This window comes from Sminthopsis crassicaudata, chromosome 3 (genome assembly GCF_048593235.1).
Source record: "Sminthopsis crassicaudata isolate SCR6 chromosome 3, ASM4859323v1, whole genome shotgun sequence".
Lineage (NCBI taxonomy): Eukaryota > Metazoa > Chordata > Mammalia > Dasyuromorphia > Dasyuridae > Sminthopsis > Sminthopsis crassicaudata.
The window spans coordinates 599,915,295-599,935,474 of record NC_133619.1 but is presented as its reverse complement, the minus strand read 5'-3'; the positions used below and the strand labels follow the sequence as shown (position 1 = coordinate 599,935,474).

The window sequence follows — 20,180 nt, the reverse complement described above, 5'->3', positions numbered from 1 at the left end:
TTCTAGGTCTGGTCTAGGCCTGATCTTCTAGGTCTGGTCTAGGCCTGATCTTCTAGGTCTGGTCTAGGCCTGATCTTCTAGGTCTGGTCTAGGCCTGATCTTCTAGGTCTGGTCTAGGCTGGCCTTCTAAATCCAGTCTAAATCTGGTCTTCTAGATCTGGTCTAGGCCTGATTTTCTAGGTCTGGTCTAGGCCTGATCTTCTAGGTCTGGTCTAGGCCTGATCTTCTAGGTCTGGTCTAGGCTGGCCTTCTAAATCCAGTCTAAATCTGGTCTTCTAGATCTGGTCTAGGCCTGATTTTCTAGGTCTGGTCTAGGCCTGATGTTCTAGGTCTGGTCTAGGCCTGATCTTCTAGGTCTGGTCTAGGCTAGTCTAGGCTAATCTAGGTATGGTCTAGGCTGGTTTTCTAGGTCTGGCCTAAGCTGGTCTTCTCTTCCCATCAGTTCTTAGGTAGGAGGTCAGCCTTAAATAGGGAAAAAATAAGTGACCACCAAAATAAGCAAAGGCATGGCACTTGGTGCTTTGTACATAGTAGCTCTTACTCAATGCCTGTCAAATGAGTAGAAGAATAAGTTTAAAGTCAGAAAGCCTGGGTTTGAGTTTGCATTTAGTCACAACTAGAAATGAAATCTTGAGCAAGCCATTTCCCTTCTGGGCAAAATGGAGATAAAAATAGGGAAGGAGTGGTGATAAAGAAGTGTATTCATCTAGGAGCTTTAAAAACATGAGCTGTGGTTTTTTTTTAGTGTGAGTGGAAGAATGATTATAAGGTCCTCATGTACCAAAATAGCTCCTCCTCTGTGGAGCCTTCCCAGATCACCCCCCAGAAAAAGTTCCCCCCTTCCTCACATTTTCTTAGACTGTTTCCTGATGCCTCCTTTATGGAACTAACCTACTGTCACTCTGATCTTTTCACCTGTCTGACACCTCTCCCTCCACTCTCTACCAGATAGGACTCAATTGCTTTTACATTTATATTCCTTGGGTCATACTGTCCAACACTTTTAAAATGTCTATTAAATCCATATCTCTCTGTCTTGGTATCCATTTCTCTGTCTCTGTCTCTCTCTGTCTCTCTCTGTGTCTTTCTGTCTCTCTTTCTCTCTCTCTCTCTCTCTCTCTCTCTCTCTCTCTCTCTGTCTCTTTCTCTCTCTGTCTCTCTCTCTCTCTCTGTCTCTCTCTCTCTCTGTCTCTCTCTGTCTCTTTCTCTCTCTGTCTCTCTCTGTCTCTCTCTCTCTGTCTCTCTCTCTCTCTCTGTCTCTCTCTCTCTCTGTCTCTCTGTCTTTCTCTCTCTGTCTCTCTCTCTCTCTCTCTCTCTCTCTCTCTGTCTCTCTCTGTCTCTTTCTCTCTCTCTCTCTCTCTCTCTCTCTCTCTCTCTCTGTCTCTCTCTGTCTCTTTCTCTCTCTGTCTCTCTCTCTCTCTCTGTCTCTCTCTGTCTCTTTTTCTCTCTGTCTCTCTCTGTCTCTCTCTCTCTCTGTCTCTCTCTCTCTCTTTCTCTGTCTCTCTCTCTCTTTCTCTGTCTCTCTCTCTCTCTTTCTCTGTCTCTCTCTCTCTGTCTCTCTCTGTCTCTTTTTCTCTCTGTCTCTCTCTGTCTCTCTCTCTCTGTCTCTCTCTCTCTCTGTCTCTCTCTCTGTCTGTCTCTCTCTCTGTCTCTGTCTCTCTCTCTGTCTCTTTCTCTCTCTCTCTCTCTTCTCTCTCTCTCTCTCTCTCTCTCTCTTCTCTCTCTCTCTCTCTCTCTCTCTCTCTCTCTCTCTCTCTCTCTCTCTCTCTCTCTCTCTCTCTCACACACACACACACACACACACACACACACTTCCTCAGCCTTTCCCAAATATTCTTAATTCTAGTGCCTTCATTCTCTTAATTATCTCCCATTTATCTTGTAGGTACATAGTTTGTTTGCTTACATAGCCCATATTTATTTGGACTATCTTTTACGTCCTTTTGGTACAGTGTTTGGCACAAAGTAGGTGTTTAATAAATCAATACACACAAACACACACACACACACACACACACACACACACACACAGACTATCTAACATGAAAATTCCATTATCTAACCAATCAGTCCTTGCATTAGGTCTCCAGAAGTTTCCAAACAAGATAAAAAGCAGTTGCCTGGGAGGGCAGCACATTAATCTCTTCATACCCAGTGGCCCTGTATGGTACATTCTTGGGCATGTCAGAGATGTGGTTATGCAGAAGCTATCACCTTACCTACTTCTCACGGAACCAAGAGTTCTTTCCCTCCTCTTAAAATTAGGAACAAAAAAATTAGTCTATGCTCATCTATATAGCAGCAGCCTAGAAATCATGTTTCCATGACTTGCTGTGGGGGGAATCAGCATAGATTACAGGATAAAGTAATTACTCCTGACTCAGTTTCTTTTTCTGAAAAAAAAAAAAAAAAAGGATATGGGCCTCAATGGCCTCTAAGATCTTTTCTATTTGATGGATTTTCCCATGGATCCAAGAATAATCAGATCCTAAAAAAGCATAGATGTTGTCTTGAGAAAACCAAAGAAAAACAGCTTCAACCCTTGGTAGGACTTTAGGCCAAGCAGCCCCCAATAAGAAGAGGGACCAGAAGAATCCCTGGAGATCACAGTTTGGGGGCTATCTCAGAACCCCAAACTTATTATCTCTAGATTTAGCTCAGTTCCTCAAGGAATATTTACATAAATCTTGCAGAGACCCTTAACATCCCAACATTTCTTAGATATTATCTGTGATCGTTCCATAGAGACAAGAATGAGAGTCTACCAGGATGAACTAGGAAGGGATCACCGGAGGAAGCACGCCCAGCAATGAGAACAAGCATCCACTGGAATATGTTTTAAGGTAAACCCTCTGAACACCTCAAGGGGGGAAATTAGAGATCTGAGATCTCAGAGATCATTAAGACCAATCCTCTCACTTTAAGGATGAGGAAACTAGGACTCAGGATTGTGTTTGTTAGAGAAGGGGATGTTTAAGATATCACAGAGAGTTGGAAGCAGAAAAAGACCAATGATCTTTATAGGAAAATCTTCACCAAAGGGGGATGAGGAACCACCTCTGAACTGCCAAGAAAACATAGCAAGGGCAATAAAGAAAAATCAAGAGGCAGAAGTAAAAATATGGGCCTATTCTGACTTTTGCTACAAATATAAATTCAATCAGGAAATTCCAAATATGATTCTCCCAATATCTTTTTCACATAAAGATCAAATAAGCAACAAGGTATAATGGATAAAACAGTCTGGGAGTTACAAGGGTTAAGTTCAAATCTCTCAACCACTAATTTTCTCTCTTCATTCAATAATTTTCAGATAAATCACTAAACTTCTCTGGCACTCAATTTCCTTAGTTGTCAAATGAATAAAGTTGGACTAGGTAATTTCTAAGACCCTTTCTATCTCTGAAATTATGTTCTTAATTAACTTCAGGTCTAACATTCTGTATACTCTGTTCTAAGGATCCTCCCAGTTCTGACATTCTGGGTTCTAAGAGCCCTCCAAGCTCTGACCTCCTGTATTCTAAGGACCCTCTCAGCTCTGACATTCTGTATTCTAAGGTGCCCTCCCAATTTTGACACTCTGGATTCTAAGGGCCCTCCCAGCCTGAATTCTATGTGTTCTAAGACCCCTCTCAGATCTAACATCCTGGGTTCTAAGGGCCCTCTCAGCTCTGATATCCTGGGCTCTAAGTTCTCCCAGCTCTGACCTCCTGGGTTCTAAGGCCTATTCTCTGATATCCTGGGTTCTAAGTCCCTTCAGTGCTGACATTCCGGGCTCTAAGGGCCCTCCCAGCTCTTACATTCTCTGTTTAAGAACCCTACTATATGCCCAACACTATGTTAAGATCCTCATTTAATTCCCGCAACTAAATCCAGAATATAGGTACTATTATTGTCCACATTTTCTAGCCAAAGAAATTGAGGTAGGGGCAGCTAGGGGGCGCAGTGGAGAGAGCACCAGCCTTGAATTCAGGAGGACCAGAGTTCAAATCTAGTCTCAGACACTTAATACTTCCTAGCTGTGTGACCCTGGGCAAGTCACTTAACTCCAGCCTCAAAAAAAAAAAAAAAAAAAAAAAAAAAAAAAAAAAAAGAAAGAAAGAAATTGAGGTAGACAGAGGTTAAGTCATTTATCTAGAGTCATACAACTAGTAAGTTTCTGAGGTCTCATTTGAACTCATGTCTACCTGACTCCAGCCACAGCCCCTCAGCTGCCTCTTTAACAAGAAGCAGAGTTAACTCCACTTCCAGCATTGTCTCTGACATTTCATCTCACTTCAGTTCTCACAGCTGAGGGCCAAGAGGTCCCCCTCCCCTCCTACCTCATCCTTGTTTCAGCATACTCAGTCTTGCCAGGAAGACAACAGGCCTTTGCGTTACTTCCTCATCTTTGACTCACAAATATTCTTGCTTACCCAAGAATTAGAATATCTTTCTTATTCAAAGTATCTTCCAAGAGCCCTAATTATTTCCATTGGGACAGCAGTGCTAGAGAACAGAGTTAGCCCCAAGTAATAATAATTATTATTAAGAATGAGAATGTACATAGTTTTTTTCAAATATCATTTCATTTTTATCCTCAAATAGGGAAACCATGCAGAAAATAACAGAGACGGAAAGAGATCTTCTAAGGTAGCACAAGTTCAGGGTAGCCCAGGGTCACCTAACAAATCCCCTCCCCCATTTTTTATCAATGAACAAATATTTATTAAGCACTTGCTCTATGTCAGGCGCTGCATCAAGGACTGAGGATATAAAGAAAGAGCCCCCCCCCCAAAAAAAAAGTCCCCTGCCTTCACAGAGCTTACATTTTAAAATTTTGGAAACACACCTTGTACTTGTGACATACAGTCTAGATGGAAGGTGAAAGTATTAGTAGTCAGTCAGTCAATAAACATTCAGAGCCTACTATTCATCAGACACTACTAAACACTGGAAACATATAGGTAAAAGGCAGACTCTAGAGTCTCATTGAGAGCAGAGGGGAAACAGGAAGCAAACAAACTACAGATGGGGTAAATTGGGGATAATCACTAGAGGGAAGGTGCTGGGATTAAGAGAAATTGGGAAAGGTTTTCCATACTGGGAGATTCTCAGCACCCCCAAAACTACACTTGGACCCAGAAGTCAGAACTGGACTCTCCCCAATTAGGCCCCTTCCTAGACAGGTCTCCTCACATTGTCTTCACACACTCTTCTGTTCTCCCAAATATGCTTCTTTTCAGGTACACCGCCCTCCTGCTCCCTATCTCCCTGCCACAGGAAACCAGTAATAACTATCTCTGGAGACGAAATCCACACTGAGTAATATAACATTTGCCTTATTACTGGATAAGCCTTCCAATTTCCAAGGTCCAGCGGTCGCCTCTTGTTCCAAGATCCGGCCTGCCCCTCCAAGAAGTCTGCATTCCTTCCTTCCCTCAGCCAGGCTACAGGCTGAGACATTCTGGTCCCTCCCAGTCCAAAGAATTCTTCCCTTACTAAAAAGTCTTCTCCTTTTGGAGCTTTCCCCATCGACCCCTCTCTACATTCTCCAACCCTAGACACTCAGTTCCAGACCCACAGCCAAGCAGAGGGGACCCCTGGTTCCCCAGATCACACTCAGCACCACTAGCCTATTAATACTTTTTCATATTGCACATTTTATTTGGGGGAGAAGGAAATCCTCACAGTTTCCTTTCCATCAAGACCTGGAGGGGGACTCTCATGCCAGTGCTGTGCTCTGTTGGCTCTTGGCCAGTTGTTTGCCACGTAGTCAAGGCACCAAGAAGAAATGGGAATAAGTTAAAGCAGGAAAGATTTAGCCAAGTTCTCCAGGATAAACTCAAACTGCCCAAGAGATATAAGAGAATACAGATTCAGTGAGGTCAAAGTTTCATTGTCTTCTGCTTCACTCTGGAGCCAACCCAAGGACTGGGCTCATTTATGGGCACACTTCAGGAAGGACATTGGAGAGTTCCCAGGAGGGCAAGTCAATCAACAAATAGATATAAAGTGTTAGAAGAAGGAAGGAAGGAAGGAAGGAAGGAAGGAAGGAAGGAAGGAAGGAAGGAAGGAAGGAAGGAAGGAAGGAAGGAAGGAAGGAAGGAAGGAAGGAAGGAAGGAAGGAAGGAAGGAAGGAAGGAAGGAAGGAAGGAAGGAAGGAAGGAAGGAAGGAAGGAAGGAAGGAAGGAAGGAAGGAAGGAAGGAAGGAAAGAAGGAAGGAAGGAAAGAAGGAAGGGGGAAGGAGAAGAGGGGGATGGAGGGAGTGAGGGAAAAAGAGAAGGAAGGAAAAGAGGGAGAGACAAAGAGGCAATAAATCAAAGAAAGGAAGAAAAAAGGAAACTTTATATGGTAAGGGGAAATCACACGTTCAAGAAAGACTGAAGATTCCTCCATAGGAGTGTCTCTTGAAAAGTCTAGGGATATTTATCCTGGAGAAAAGAGAAGTGTGGGGAGGGGGGACGGGGGACATGGTAGCTGTCTTCAAGAATTTGAAGAATTGACAGAAGAAGGGTTAACTTTATCCTTCCTGGGCCCCTGAGGGTAAAACTAGGAAGGCACAGGGAGACCATTTTCCATTCCATGTAGAAGATAATAATTATCCATAAATAGGATGGGCAAGGGGCAGCTAGGTGGCACAGTGGATAGAGCACCAGCCCTGAAGTCAGGAGGACCTCAGTTCAGATCCATGCTCAGACACTTAACACATTTCCTAGCTGTGTGGCCCTGGGCAAGTCACTTAATCCCAATTGCCTCAGAGGAAAAAATTGAAAGATAAATAGGATGGGCTGCCCCCAGTAGGTTTCCTCTTCCTGGAGATTTTCAAACAAAGGCTGAAAAGTAATCAAGTATGTATTAGACAGTACCCCCTGGGACTCTTTCAACTCAAACAAAATTTGATACTGGGATACTGAAAGGGCCATTGACACTCTGAGACATGGAATTACAGCAATAAAATAATAATGATAGTTGCTTGTTGTCTCTTGTTCTGAAAGAGGACCAAAATGACCTCACTATGCTAGAATTGAGTTTCAGTGCATCAGACCGTGGCGGATCAGACCAATGTGAGCTCAGAATACTCTGCCACAGGTCGGACACAAGTAGTCCTTATGAACATTTGGGGTGGACTCTCTAACTTTGCACATCTCATGTTTCTTCTGAGCTAATTTAATTGTTTTGCTCAGCTATCTCATAACAACCCTGGAAGGCAAATATAATTATTACTCTCAATTTACAGGTGAAGAAACAAGGTAGAAAACAGTGACTTGACTTGCTCATCACCCTCCCTCCCCCAACTAATAAGTGTCTGAAGCTATTTTTGAACTTGGGTCTTTCAAACTCTGCTCTATCTATTGGGTCACCCAGCATGGCAGTTGTTCCTCCTAACAGACACCTCTTTTGATCATTAATCGTACCTTTTGACTCTTTTAGGCCTTTCATCTAGAGAGAGACAGGCAACAATCTTAGGCACATCATCCTGAGGCATGAATAAATTAATGAAGGGATGGATGGATGAGCAAATGAAGCATTTATTAAACACTTACTAGATGCTAAATACTGAGGAGAACAAAAAAAGTCAGACCCTTTTCTCAAGGGACTCACATTCTGATGGAGGACACAACATAGAAGATTTGAGTTGCAAGTCAGATGAAGAAGTCCTGTAGCCCTAAAGGCATAATAGAAAAGCAGGTAGCAATTTGTTCTCTTTTAATCCTTTCCACTAATAACATTCTATCAATTTATGATGTTGAACAAATTGATCTGATTTGACATTACTGTTGACATTAGCTAGGGCCATCACCCTGGACCATACAGGCTGGACCATTCCTCTAAGCTCACTCCCCATGCTCCCAGATGGGAATAGCCACAAACTTTTTCATCAGTGACTAGGCCCCGGATCCAAGCCAGGAGGAGGGATTTATTGTACAAATGGTGATCTACTTTTACAGGAAGTTCTAGGAGAGAAGTGCGTCACCTCTCACACTGGCTTTACATATTGCCCAGAATACATTCCTGGTTCCAGGCTAGTGCCCCCGGGGCTTAAAATAAAGCCCCGGCTTCCTGTGTATATGTAGCAAGGTCTGGGGTGGTGGGGAGAATTGGGAGGGGGAGGAAGAAGGGACATAAGAACTCAGAACAATTTTCCCATAACTGGAAGCATGGTAAAGTAAAAGGAATGTTAGATTTGGAGTCTGGGTGGCTTTGCTATACACTAGCTACGTGATTTTGAACAGTTCATTTAATCTCTCTGTACCTCAGTTTCCTCATCTGTAAAATGAAGGAGTTAAAAGATACATAATAAACCCTGTATGAGAAAATACAATTCCTTGCCATCTTGAAATAAGTGAGGAGCTGAGGGTATGGAACATTGTCCATGCAATCAGAAGAAGTAAATGGGTTTCTTAGGTAGAGTTACTTTTGTATATGTGGGGGTTTTTTTTGCTTATTTTCTGTTCTTTTGTAACTCATTGTTGGAATTTTACCTTTCTTCAGAATAACTCTAGAGAGGAAGAAGATTCCCTGAGATTCCACAAGCCACTGCTGTTATAAAACCAAGGAGTTTGCAAGATAGTTAACAAGGAATTTGGAACAAGGAACAAATTCCTTGGGGAGAAAAAGGAGAGAGGAATAGAGGTCAAGACCATTCAAGTTGCAGTTGCCTTTCATTTTAACACCATGTGGATTTTGCTGTGTCAAGCATTTGTCCCCTGCACAAAGATTCTGAAAGTTGGGGTCCTGCTGTTACTAAAAGCTAAGCACCTGCTGAGCAATGATTCAGATGAGATGGACTCCATTTTGTCCTTCTTGACTCAAGAGTTGGGAAGGACAATGCTCCTTTAACTGAACTATTCCTCCTGCATCACTTCAACTTCCAATCCATGATTGAGAAAGGGACTGAGCAGAGGAAGCCTCTCCAGCTGCTTCATTTAGAATCATTTGCATTGGCTGCTGTTATTTCCAATAAACTCTTAGCCAATCATTTCATGCTACCTTGTTTTTCTTGCATTTTTTTAGCCTTTATTCCATCGTTATATAAAGAAATCAAGATCCATAATCCTTGTGTCATGTTCAATGTCAAATGCAGTGGTAGAGGCTGAGAAGAGGAAAATCTGGATCAAACTTGGAGGATGCCTCAGAGATGGATAGGATGAAAAAAGAGCAGAATAATAATTTCTTCTCCGGGAGATCACAAATTCTTCCAGTTATTCTGCTCTGTAGCTATGCTATCCTCAGTCAGTTGAACTAAATATGCAGGGACGGATCACCTTCTTCTCTCATTGAGAATTTTTTTTTTTCTTCTGTGCATTGAAATCTTTTTTTTTTCATCCACTTGTCTCCTAATACCAGACAGCCCCACTGCTCACCAAAGCTAACCCTCACCCAATATCCTCCATCCAATCCCATCCCCTCTCCTCATCGGGACTGTCTTCTTTCAAGCATTCCCTTGCTCTCTCTCTCCTTTTTAATATATTCCTCTCTGTTCTTTCTCTTCATAGAAATATTTTCAGAATTTACCTATCAGTGTTATTATTTTTTTTAAGACTTTCTCCTTGGTTTTCCTATTCTTTTAAGCTATAGTTCTGGCTTTCTGATAGAATCTCAAAGTTAGAAAGAGGCTCAAAGATCTTCTAGTCCAACCTATATATGCAATAGGAATATGTCAACAATTAATTTAATTAATTAATTAAAATATAATTAAATTATATTTAATTTAGTTAAATATAATTAAAATATAAGATAGGAATATGCTATCTCTATAATATCAATTGACAAACATTTTTTTTTTATCTATCCATCAGTGCCTACTTGTGGCAGATAGGGATCTAGGTTCTAGGGAAATTTATCTTTTGTTGAAGACTTCTGATGATGGGGAAACCGACATCTCCCAAGGTAGCCAGCTCTACTATATCTAGTTCTAGTTACTAGAAAATTCTCACTTCCTGAGAACCTAAATATGACCCATTGCTTGGGTGGAAGTGATCCCAATTCTGCTCTCTGGGGTCAAACAGAACCAGCCAAACCCCTCATTCACTTAACTGCTTTAAAATATCCAGGTAAGTCTTCTCTACATCTTTTCTTCTGCATGATAAACATGCCTTTCCTTGAAGGGTTAAGGTCTCTGATCTCCTCCACACTTTAATAATGTGTGGTCCTTTTCTTCACCATCACATTCTGGGTTTCATGAACTTAGTTCTTAACATTTTGCTAATTGTACTTCAATATAACTGGTTTCTTTTGTAATCCTACAGATTTTATTTTATGAATTAAAAGCATTATTTGGAGATGAGGAACATAGACTTTACCAGACTATCCATAATACATAAAAGGTTAAAAACCACGTTCTAGTGCAGGGATGGAGAACTCCATATAAGACCCACAAAATCATCTGCTAAGGTCAACCCAGGCAATGATGAGCTCAAAGTTAGATACAAAAACCTCCGACTGCTTGAGTTCTGTAAGTTGATAATTTTATAAGGTCCATAAAGTTATAAATATGCAAATGGCCCCGGGCAGAAGAAGGTTCCCCGCCCACTTCTAAATAGATTTTTTGCTCAATACCTCCAATGTCTTACCTTCTACCCCACCACTCCTCAGCCGATTTTCACCCACCCTACCCCCGCTAGCCAACCAGTGGCCAGATCTTTCCGGTTTCACCTCCTCTGCATCTCTTGTGCCCATTCCTACTTTTCCATTCACACGCCATCTTAGCCTTAACTCCGGCTTCCAGAACAGCTCACCCAGACAAATTCAAGAACCTCCTTATTTGCCTCCCTGCCTTCCATGACCCATACTCCACAAAGCACACATCAAATCCTATCATTCTCTAGCTCAAAAATCTTCAGTGGCTCCCCGTTGTCTACCAAATAAAATAGAAGTTCTTTGGCCTGGCATTTGGATAGTCTTGGCTACCTGCCTTCCCAGTCTTAACCCAGTCTTTTCCACAATGTATGTTCTACTCACACTGAGCTGTTGGACATTCCTAATTTCTATCTATGTTTAAATGCTTCTTTCTCTTGCACAAAGCAGGCCTCCATAAATGTACCTTGAATTTCTATTTGCCCTGGTTCTTACCCATCCCTAACCCCACCCTGTTCCAATAATTAGAACATATTAATTATATCTACTTATCCCTGGAAATATTTGCAGATAGCCATCATACTCTGACCCCTCCTACACAATTTTTGTCCTTTTTTCTTTATTAAAGCTTTTTTTTTATTTTTCAAAAAATGTGCATAAATAATTCTTCAACATTAACCCTTGCAAAACCTTGTGTTCCAATTTTCCCTCCCTTCCCCCACATCCTCCCCTAGATGGCAAGTAGTCCAATATATATTAAACATGGTAAAAATATATGTTAAATCCAATAAATACATATTTATACAATTATCTTGCTACACAAGAAAAATCAAATCAAACCAGAAAAGAATGAGAAAGAAAATAAAATGCAAGCAAACAACAACAAAAAGAGTGAAAATGCTGTTGTGAACTACACTCAGTTCCCACAGTCCTCTCTCTGGGTAGATGGCTCTTTTCATCACAAGACCATTGGAACTGGTCTGAATCATCTTATCGCTGAAGAGAGCCACGTCCATCAGAATTAATCACTGTATAATTTTGTTCCAATTTTTGTCTTTTCCAGACTATAATCATTCCCATCTGTTTGAAATCTTGAACCCTGGGGTATAAGCTTTTCATTAAGAATTCAGAGTTTGCTTTCTAGCTCTGTGACCCTGAGTAAGTCACTTAACCCCAATTGCCTCAGAAAAAAAAATCAGAGTTCACAATTCTCCCTCCAAGGGACACTCACAGGGCAAATGCATAACCACTTTCATGGTCTACCTCTGGTTCTTTGCATTGGTTCTCTCCCCATGGCCATAATATTTCCTCTACTTACCCCCATCTCTAGGAATACCAAGCTTTACCTAAAGTGAGCTACAGGGCGGTTTCTTACACAAAATCTTTCCTGATTCCTCTAGTGGTTTGGAATCCCTCTCCCCCACTCTTGTCCCCTATCACAACAAATTATTTTGTATAACTATTTTGTACCTGCATCATTTCATCACCTCTTGGCTGGACTATTGCAATACTCTTCTAACTGGTCTTTCCCCTTTAAATGTTTCCTGACTTTCATCCATCCTCCACTTATATGTCAAGGTGATTTTCTTGTTTTTAATTATATGTTAATCTTCTCACCCTTTCACTTGCCCCTTCTATTGGAAAAGAAAACCAAAATCCTTGCAACAAATATTCATAGTCAAGCAAAAACTAATTTCTACATTGGTCATGTCTAAAAATATATATCTCATTCTGCATCTTGAGTTCATCACCTCTCTGTCAGAAAGTAATTTTTTTCATTAGTCTCCTGGAATTGTGGTTGGTCATTACATTGCTCAGAGTTCTGAAGTCTTTTAAAATTGCTTGCCTTTACAATGTTATTATCATATAAATTGTTCTGGTTCTGGTCACTCTGCATCAGCCCATACAAATCATCCCAAGTTTGTCTGAAACTGTCCCTTTCATCATTTCTTACAGCACAATAGTATTCCATTTCATTCATATGACCTAGTTTGTTCAGCCATTCCTCCGTTGACAACATCTTTTCTTTTACCCTTTACAATATATAATTTACCCTTATACATTCAGCTATGTAGAAATATCTACAACTATTAGTGAAAGGTATTTACTAGAACAGAGAAAAGCAATAGAACTGCATCTTTGTGTGGTTAATAAATGTATACAACTTGTTTGCTGATGCATCTGTATGGTGATAAATTTTCATAAATATCTTTTTTACTGCATTGTAAATTCTCAATCAACCTGTCTTAATAGGTTGTATTAGATTTTCATGTTTAACAGTGACACCAGTCTGACTTGCTGTATAATAGAAAAGGCACGTTGCTTTTCAAATTTAATATAGTGAGGATCGGGATAAATTATATCCCAAGTTTGAAAAAAATAAAAGAGAGAAATTGTTTTCAGGGCTTTGCCACAAGGTGACTTTTTAAAAATGTTAAGTTTGACAAACAACTTAGAAAGACAAAAGAACTTGATTTGATCAATGTGATGACATCCACGATTCCAGAGAACGTGTTGGCCATCTCCTGACAGAAGGGAACATTCAGTGTGAAGAATGAGAAATACATTTCCAGATAAGGGCAATGTAAAAACTTTTTACTCCACTATATATATTTGTTTCAAGGGTTTCAGATTTCTTCCTTTTTCAGATTTGCACCAAACATTGGCTTTTCCACAAACTCATCAGAAGTTACAGGAAGAGCTAATATAGTTTGCTGAGTTTATAGACTTTCGCTTTCACTTTTTAGAACTGGGGGATGGGAAAGTGGGGAAGAGAAAATTTAAATCCTTATTAGTATTTTTTTAATAATTTTTTAATGTAGGTCTGACCATGTTATTCCCCTTCCCAATGAACTCCAATGAAATCCTATTACATCCAGGACCAAATATAAATTCTTCTATTGACATTGAAAGCCTTTTACAAACTAGCCCCTTCCCACCTCCTCGATCTTCTTATCCTTGACTCCTTTTCACACAATCCACAATCCAACAACTCTGGTACTCCTACTGTTTATCCACCACAATACAACCCTCCATCCTTCTTGCATCATGTCTTTTCACTAGCTGTCCTCTGGAACAAAAATATTCTCCCTTTTCTCCTCTATCTTTTAGTTCCAGTGGTTTCCTGCAAGACTCAGATGAAATGTTTAATAAATGGTAATTAATTGATTGTTTGAAATCCTACTTTTTGCAGACCATCTTTCCTGGTTCTCCCAGCTATTAATGCATCCCAGTTCAGATATCCTTCCATCTAATCTGTATGTAGCTTGTAAATAGCCATATATGTACCTGGTACATCTCCTAAGACAGTGTGAGCTCCTTGAGGGCCGGAATAGTTTTTACCTTTCTTTGAATCCCCTAATGTTTAGCACAGTGTCTGGCACATACTAAAAGTTTGATAAAAGCCTGTTAAGTATTTGAACATGAGCAATGTGGGAATCTATTTCACGTGACTGTCTTTTTGTTACAAAGGTTTTAAATTTTGTTCCCCTTCCCCCTGCAAGAGAAAGGAGAAAGAAAAAAAAATTTAATTAAAAAAATTTTCCATTTAAAAAATATTTGTTCATGATAAATGTGGAAATATGTATAGAAGAATTGCACATATTTAATATATATTAGATTACTTGCTATGCAGGGGAGGAGATGAGGGAAGGGAGGGAGAAAAAAACTGGAACACAAGGTTTTGCAAGGGTGAATGTTGAAAACTATCTTTGGATATGTTTTGAAAATCAAAAAGCTATTATTTAAAGATAAATTCTAATCATTGCCTATAAGGATAGAGGAAATAAAGAAATTATTATTGTTAAAAATTATTTGGTAAAAAAATGCTTGTCGATTGACTGATTGTTGGTATGGACTCACTCAGAAATGCAAGAACCTGGTTCTGAGTCCTTGCCCCATGGCACATGGGCCAGTTTCAAGTAGTAGAAAGTATAGAAAGAACCCAGAGCTTTTGAAAACTTCCAGGGAATCTGGGCTAGAGTAGAGGCAACGTGGGGTATTGAGCACTCTTTAGAAAGAGAGGAACAGAGCAAGGGGCAGAAACATATCCACATATATTCTGTCTCTGGTCTTCCTTGATGGATCACCCCAATGGAAAGAAGAAATAAAGGCAGAGAAGCTGTTTTCCCTTCCTCCCTCTCTTTTGTTGTTCCTCTGATCATTATTATTGCAAAAAAAAATTGAGCAAGAGAAGAAAAGGAAGCACCCCAAATGGCAAGATGCCAGGGCCCGTCTTTTCTCACTGGGCACACACGGTGCGCCCCAGAGGACTGCTGACTTCCGCCACGCTCGGCTAAATAAGGTTGCCGGCTGCGAGCAGATGCAAAGGCACTGTCCCTGCCAAACAGTCAAGAAGCTATTTTTAATCCCTAAACATCAACTTTCAAATGTCACCCAGAGGCTGTTGAGATTCAGTTTTCACCTTCCCTACACCTTGAAGGCTATTCATTGTGTTCATTCAGTCATTCAAGAAACCCTGGGCACTGGCTGTATTCAAATCTTTATTGGGCACAAAGAGAGACCGGGGAATCACATCTGGATTGTCCTCCCCACGCTTATAGGCTAAGAGAGCATAATTATAAGGCTGGGTGAGGTACATAGTGTTTGAAAGGAACAGGAGTGGGTGAGAAAAGGAGGGAGAGAGGGAGGGAAGGAGGAAGGAAGAAAGAAAAGAAGAAAAAAAGGGGGAAAGGAAGAAATAAAAGGAAATAAAGTATTTTATAAACTTTAAAATACTTTGTAAATGCTTTGTAGTGATGATGATGATGAGGATGATGGCAGTTCTGTTATGGTCAGGGAAAAAAAAGTAATTTCCTTTCAATCTTAGAATGCAGAAAATCAGGGCTGGGAGGGCCCTTTTTAGAAAAGAGAATGTACACAGTGGGGTGGAAGGAAGTCTGGGCTGGGTGGGGGAGACCACAAAAGACCTAGATTCTCATACTCTTCACCTTGTCATTCACTGTGGTATCTAGAATAAATTTTTTTTGCCCCTCTAGGCTTTAATTCCCAATTTGTATGAAGAATAGGATGGCAAAGGTTCCTTCCAACTTAGATGTTTAAATTATCCACATTCTGAAGTGCCTACACACTAGGCTTTAACATTTCATGTTCTAAGGGCCCTCCCAGCTCTGATATTTTCTGTTTTAAGGACCCTCCCAGCTCTGACATCCTGGGGTTCTAAGGGCCCTCCCACAGAACCCATTTTGGGTTCTGAGATTGCAAGGAAATCACTCTTTTTTTCTGAGTATGACAGAAATGTCTTCATCATCATCATCATCATCATCATCATCATCATCATCATCATCATCATCCTCATCATCACTATCCTGTACAAGGTACTTTAAGGTTCACAAAACACTGCCACAAATACTGTCATTTTTATCTCAACCCCTCTGGGATTTAGGTTCTCTCATTCTCCCCATTTTAGAGATGACTTAAGTCAGACCCAAATACAGGGACTTGCCTGAGGTCACTCCTGTAGTAATCCAGCCCATCTGTGACATCCCTCTGCAGCTCCGTACCCTTCCATTCCCTACCAGATAACCCCTGTGGGACATACCACCAAGACCTGCCTTCCCTGGAGGTGATGATGTCCCTCTCCTCCCCCAAAATAAACAGCTCTCTGCTTCTTCCAAGTCCCCGTTTCAGTGACCTCATCAATTCACTCCCCTTTGGATATTTATAATTTCATGAACTACCTTTGTTTTCTAGCACCAAAGGGAAGAAGTCCCCAGGCTTTATGTCTCAGCTTGTTATCATTAAAACCAAGCACTTCCTAACATTTAGTGCTGTCCAGAAATGGAAGGATCATTGCTTAGATGATCATTGAATTATAGTCTCAGAGCCAAAAGGAATTCTGGAAAGAATCTGCCTCCAGCCAGAGAAGATCCAAATTCAGAGCCTGGTTCTGCCTCTTTTTCCAATGTAATTTCTCTATCATGAGAGTTGATCTCTTCCACCTCCATCCAACCTCAAGCTTCATTTTACAGATGAGGAAGAAAACAAGCACTTATTAAGCTCTGTAAGCTAGGCAACTAAACCCTTTATAAAAATCCCCATTTCATCCTCATAACCAGCATGTAAGATAGGTGCTAAAATTGCCACCACCACCTCTTCACAGTTAAAGAAACTAAAGCAAGTATAGAGTAAGATTCACACATCTAGTGAGAATCTGCTCTCAGGTCTTCCGGCCTCCAGGCTCAGGGGATAGAGCCCTGAGTCACCTAAGTGAGGGCCTGAGAGATTAATTCCCTGGATCCAGGGCCACACAAGATGGTAATTGGAAGAACTGGGTTTACCGCTTACAAATCCATTGATTCCCCCTTCAAGCCTGGATTGACGAGGTGACCTCTAAGGCCTTTTCCTGCCCTGATATTCTGCTGCAATAACAGTCATTTTTATCTGGAAGTTGGCAACATTTTCTTGAGAGAAAACAGCTATTTTCTTCCTCATTTCACAGAAGGGAAATTGGGTCTAAGAAAGGCCAAGTATTTTGCCCGAAGTCACAAGCTACCAAGGGGACAGTCAGGACTCCAGCAAGCTTTTGATGGCCAGCTTTAAGAGCTTCTTTCCAGAATGCTACATAACTTCTCTCATTGAAGAGGTTTCCATGTCTTAGACCAAAGCAATGGATTTCTAGGACATTATTGGCAATATCTTGAAAGCCAGTGGAGATGATGTTTTCAGTGTCTGCTCTGTCAGCATCCCTCACGTCTTGCCTTGAATGATGTCTTGTCTTTCAATTAGAAATGAGGGTTGACTTGATTTGGAAACACACACATTTACACACACACACACACAAACACACCAGGTTGTGTTCTACAGAAATCTCCCTTGTCCCCCTTCAGCAGAATCTTGCCCGTTCCAAGGCATTGGAAAAGACCGTCACCCTCATTGACCTTCACAGAGATAGATCAATGAATTCTTCCTGGGAGCTCCTCCTCAATGTGTGGACAAGATGAGTAATCTGAGCAGATGCTGACAGCCTTACAGAGACATTTTTCAGGGACCAAAGTCCTCTTTGCATAAAACTCGGGCTTAAAAGAGTGGACATTTTAACCTAATTGGCCACCCATAGGTCACCTTCCACACCAGTGACCTGTAGAGTCTAGCTCTAGTAAAGTAAACCGAGACCTGGGCATTTGAATTGATTTGCCCCATCATCACTTACATTAGGTGTCAGATTTAAGACTTGAAGCCAGGCTTCCTGACTTGAAAGCTGATGGGCTTTTCACTCCATGTACCACTGCCTCCAACAGCTATGTAATTGGTCGGACTGACAGAGCTTCCACTTGCACCTCCTGACCATGTGTGAAGAGCTTACCATATCAGAAGCCACATCTGGCAAAGAGCAGGCTCCCAGTTGCACTATGATTGGGTGCCTGCAGGCAAGCCTGGCTATAGTTAGAAATTCATCTGAGAAACAATCTGGGGTTTTTAGTGGCCCATAAGTTTACTATGAATCAACTATATGATGTGGCAACCAAAAAATCAATGCCATCTTGGGCTTCATACGGCTTCCAGAGAAAAAAGAGGCAATATTCCACTCCCTCCCAGCCTCAGCACTTGCCCTTTTCAGAGCCATTTTGTCTATGATTTGTGTTCAGATACGAGCTAAAGGGCACTCAGGGAAAACCAACTAATATGGTGAAAAGTCTCAGAATTGGCTGAAGGCAATTTAGATTTCTTAGAACGGAAAAGGAGAACTTGATAACTGCATTCAAGAATGTGAAAGGCTACTGTGAGAAAGAGGGAAGAATCTTATTCTGCTTGGTAAAACCAGGAATAATAGAGGGAAGTTCTAGAAAAGCAGATTTAGAATCCATCTAAAGAAAAACAGCAGTTTTTTGTCATTCTGACAATCCAAAAGTAAATGGGGACTCTCCAGAGGTAGTCACTTTCTCCATCTTCAAGCCAAGGTTGATAGCCACTTTTTTGTGGAAGGGATGCTAGACAAACACAGGGTTGGGCTCAATGGTCATTGAGGTCTTTTTCAATTCAGAGGTTCTACGATTGTGTGTTCCCCAGGCAGACTTAGCCAGCCATAATTACCCGAGTGAGCCAGGAAAGCCATACCCTCTCCAGATCACAGGGCTTAGTCTCTGTAAACCCAAGGGACCTTCTCTTGTGGGCAATGGCTGCACAACTGACTGGTCTGCTACTCCCCAGAGGCTTAGACTCAGGAGTAACAACGGCTAGGCAGAGATCTGAGTACGTGACTGAGGGTGGGTGACTCCGGTTCTAAGCAAAGCAGAAACATCTGGAATGACTTTCCTTTCTTCCATCCAGATGTCTGCTGCTGTGTGAACCCAGCCTGGGTGGGCACATACACATCCGTCCCCTTTGGGGATATCTCTTAAAATGACCCAGGTGGGTGAATGCCATCCATTGGACTTGTGGGATATTTTCAGGGAATGGATGTGACTCAAGGAAAACTGCCCCCTCAGTCAGATGACCATTCACCCCCAGAGTCCTGCTATTGACCTCTCACTTGGGCTATTATTACAGCCTCCAAACCTAATCTCCCGCTTCCAATTGTATATGTGATTATATAGATATGTATGTATATAGATGTGCTGAATATACATATACACACACACATACATATTCTTCTTCCTCAGGATCTGGTCACTTTCAGCTTTGTCTTATCTGTGGCCAAACCTCCTTCTTCAGTCAGTTTTGGTTCATACTATTGCTCAGATACTCCAGAATCATTGCTGCTTCCGCCTCGTTACTTGCACCATTCCCCCTTTCCAGGAGGTCATTCTCTCTCACCATCCTTATCCAGTCTTTACCTTCTGAGCCTTTAAAAGGAGCAGCTCACTTCCTATTCCTTCCCTGCTATTCAGCCTTCCCTGACTATCCCAGTGATCTCTCCTGTCAACACATAATTATACAGGATTTCCTAACTTCTCTTTTCATCTACTTCCTCTATTTATTCCCCTAGCTAGACTGTAACCCCTTTGAGGGGAAGGATTCATCTCTGTATGACCCATGAAATCTTACATTCTATTTTATTGTTGGATCATTTCAGTATTGTCTGCCTCTCCTTGACCCCATTTGCTGTTTTATTGGGAAAGATATTGGGGTGGTTTGCCATTTTCTTCTCCAGCTCATTTTACAGATGAGGAAACTGAGGCAAAAAGGATATAGTGACTTGCCCAGATACAGCTAATAAGTATCTGAGGCCAGATTTAAACTCATGAAAATAAACCCTCCTGGGTCCAAGCCCAGTGCTCTATCCAGTGCATCACCTAGTTGCCCAATCACCCCCAATGCCTTTGATGATCTTGGGGGCTCCTCCCCATTCTGGAGGCACTCTTCAGAGCTAGATATGCCATCAATGTCCTTCCTCATTACTTAATGAGGAATATATATATACATTAATATTATACATGGATTAATTAATATATATACATGGATTCATAGGCTTATAGATTTAGAAAGGGAAAGGATTTCAGAGACCATTTAATCCAACGACTTCATTTTGCAGATAAAGAAATTGGGTCTAGGCGGGTGAATGATTAGCCAGAGATCACCCAAGGTATAAATGGCAGAGCCAGTGTTCAAGCCAATATCTGCTGCCTCGAAATTCACATTATTTTTTTTTCACTAGAGCT

At 41.2% G+C, this 20,180-nt stretch overlaps 1 protein-coding gene across 1 annotated transcript in view; it reads right to left on the bottom strand.

Moving 5' to 3' along the window:
• Positions 1 to 20,180, bottom strand: part of LAPTM5 (lysosomal protein transmembrane 5) — a 79,329-nt gene that overhangs the window by 22,798 nt on the left and 36,351 nt on the right. The gene's annotated exons all lie outside the window — the stretch shown is intronic.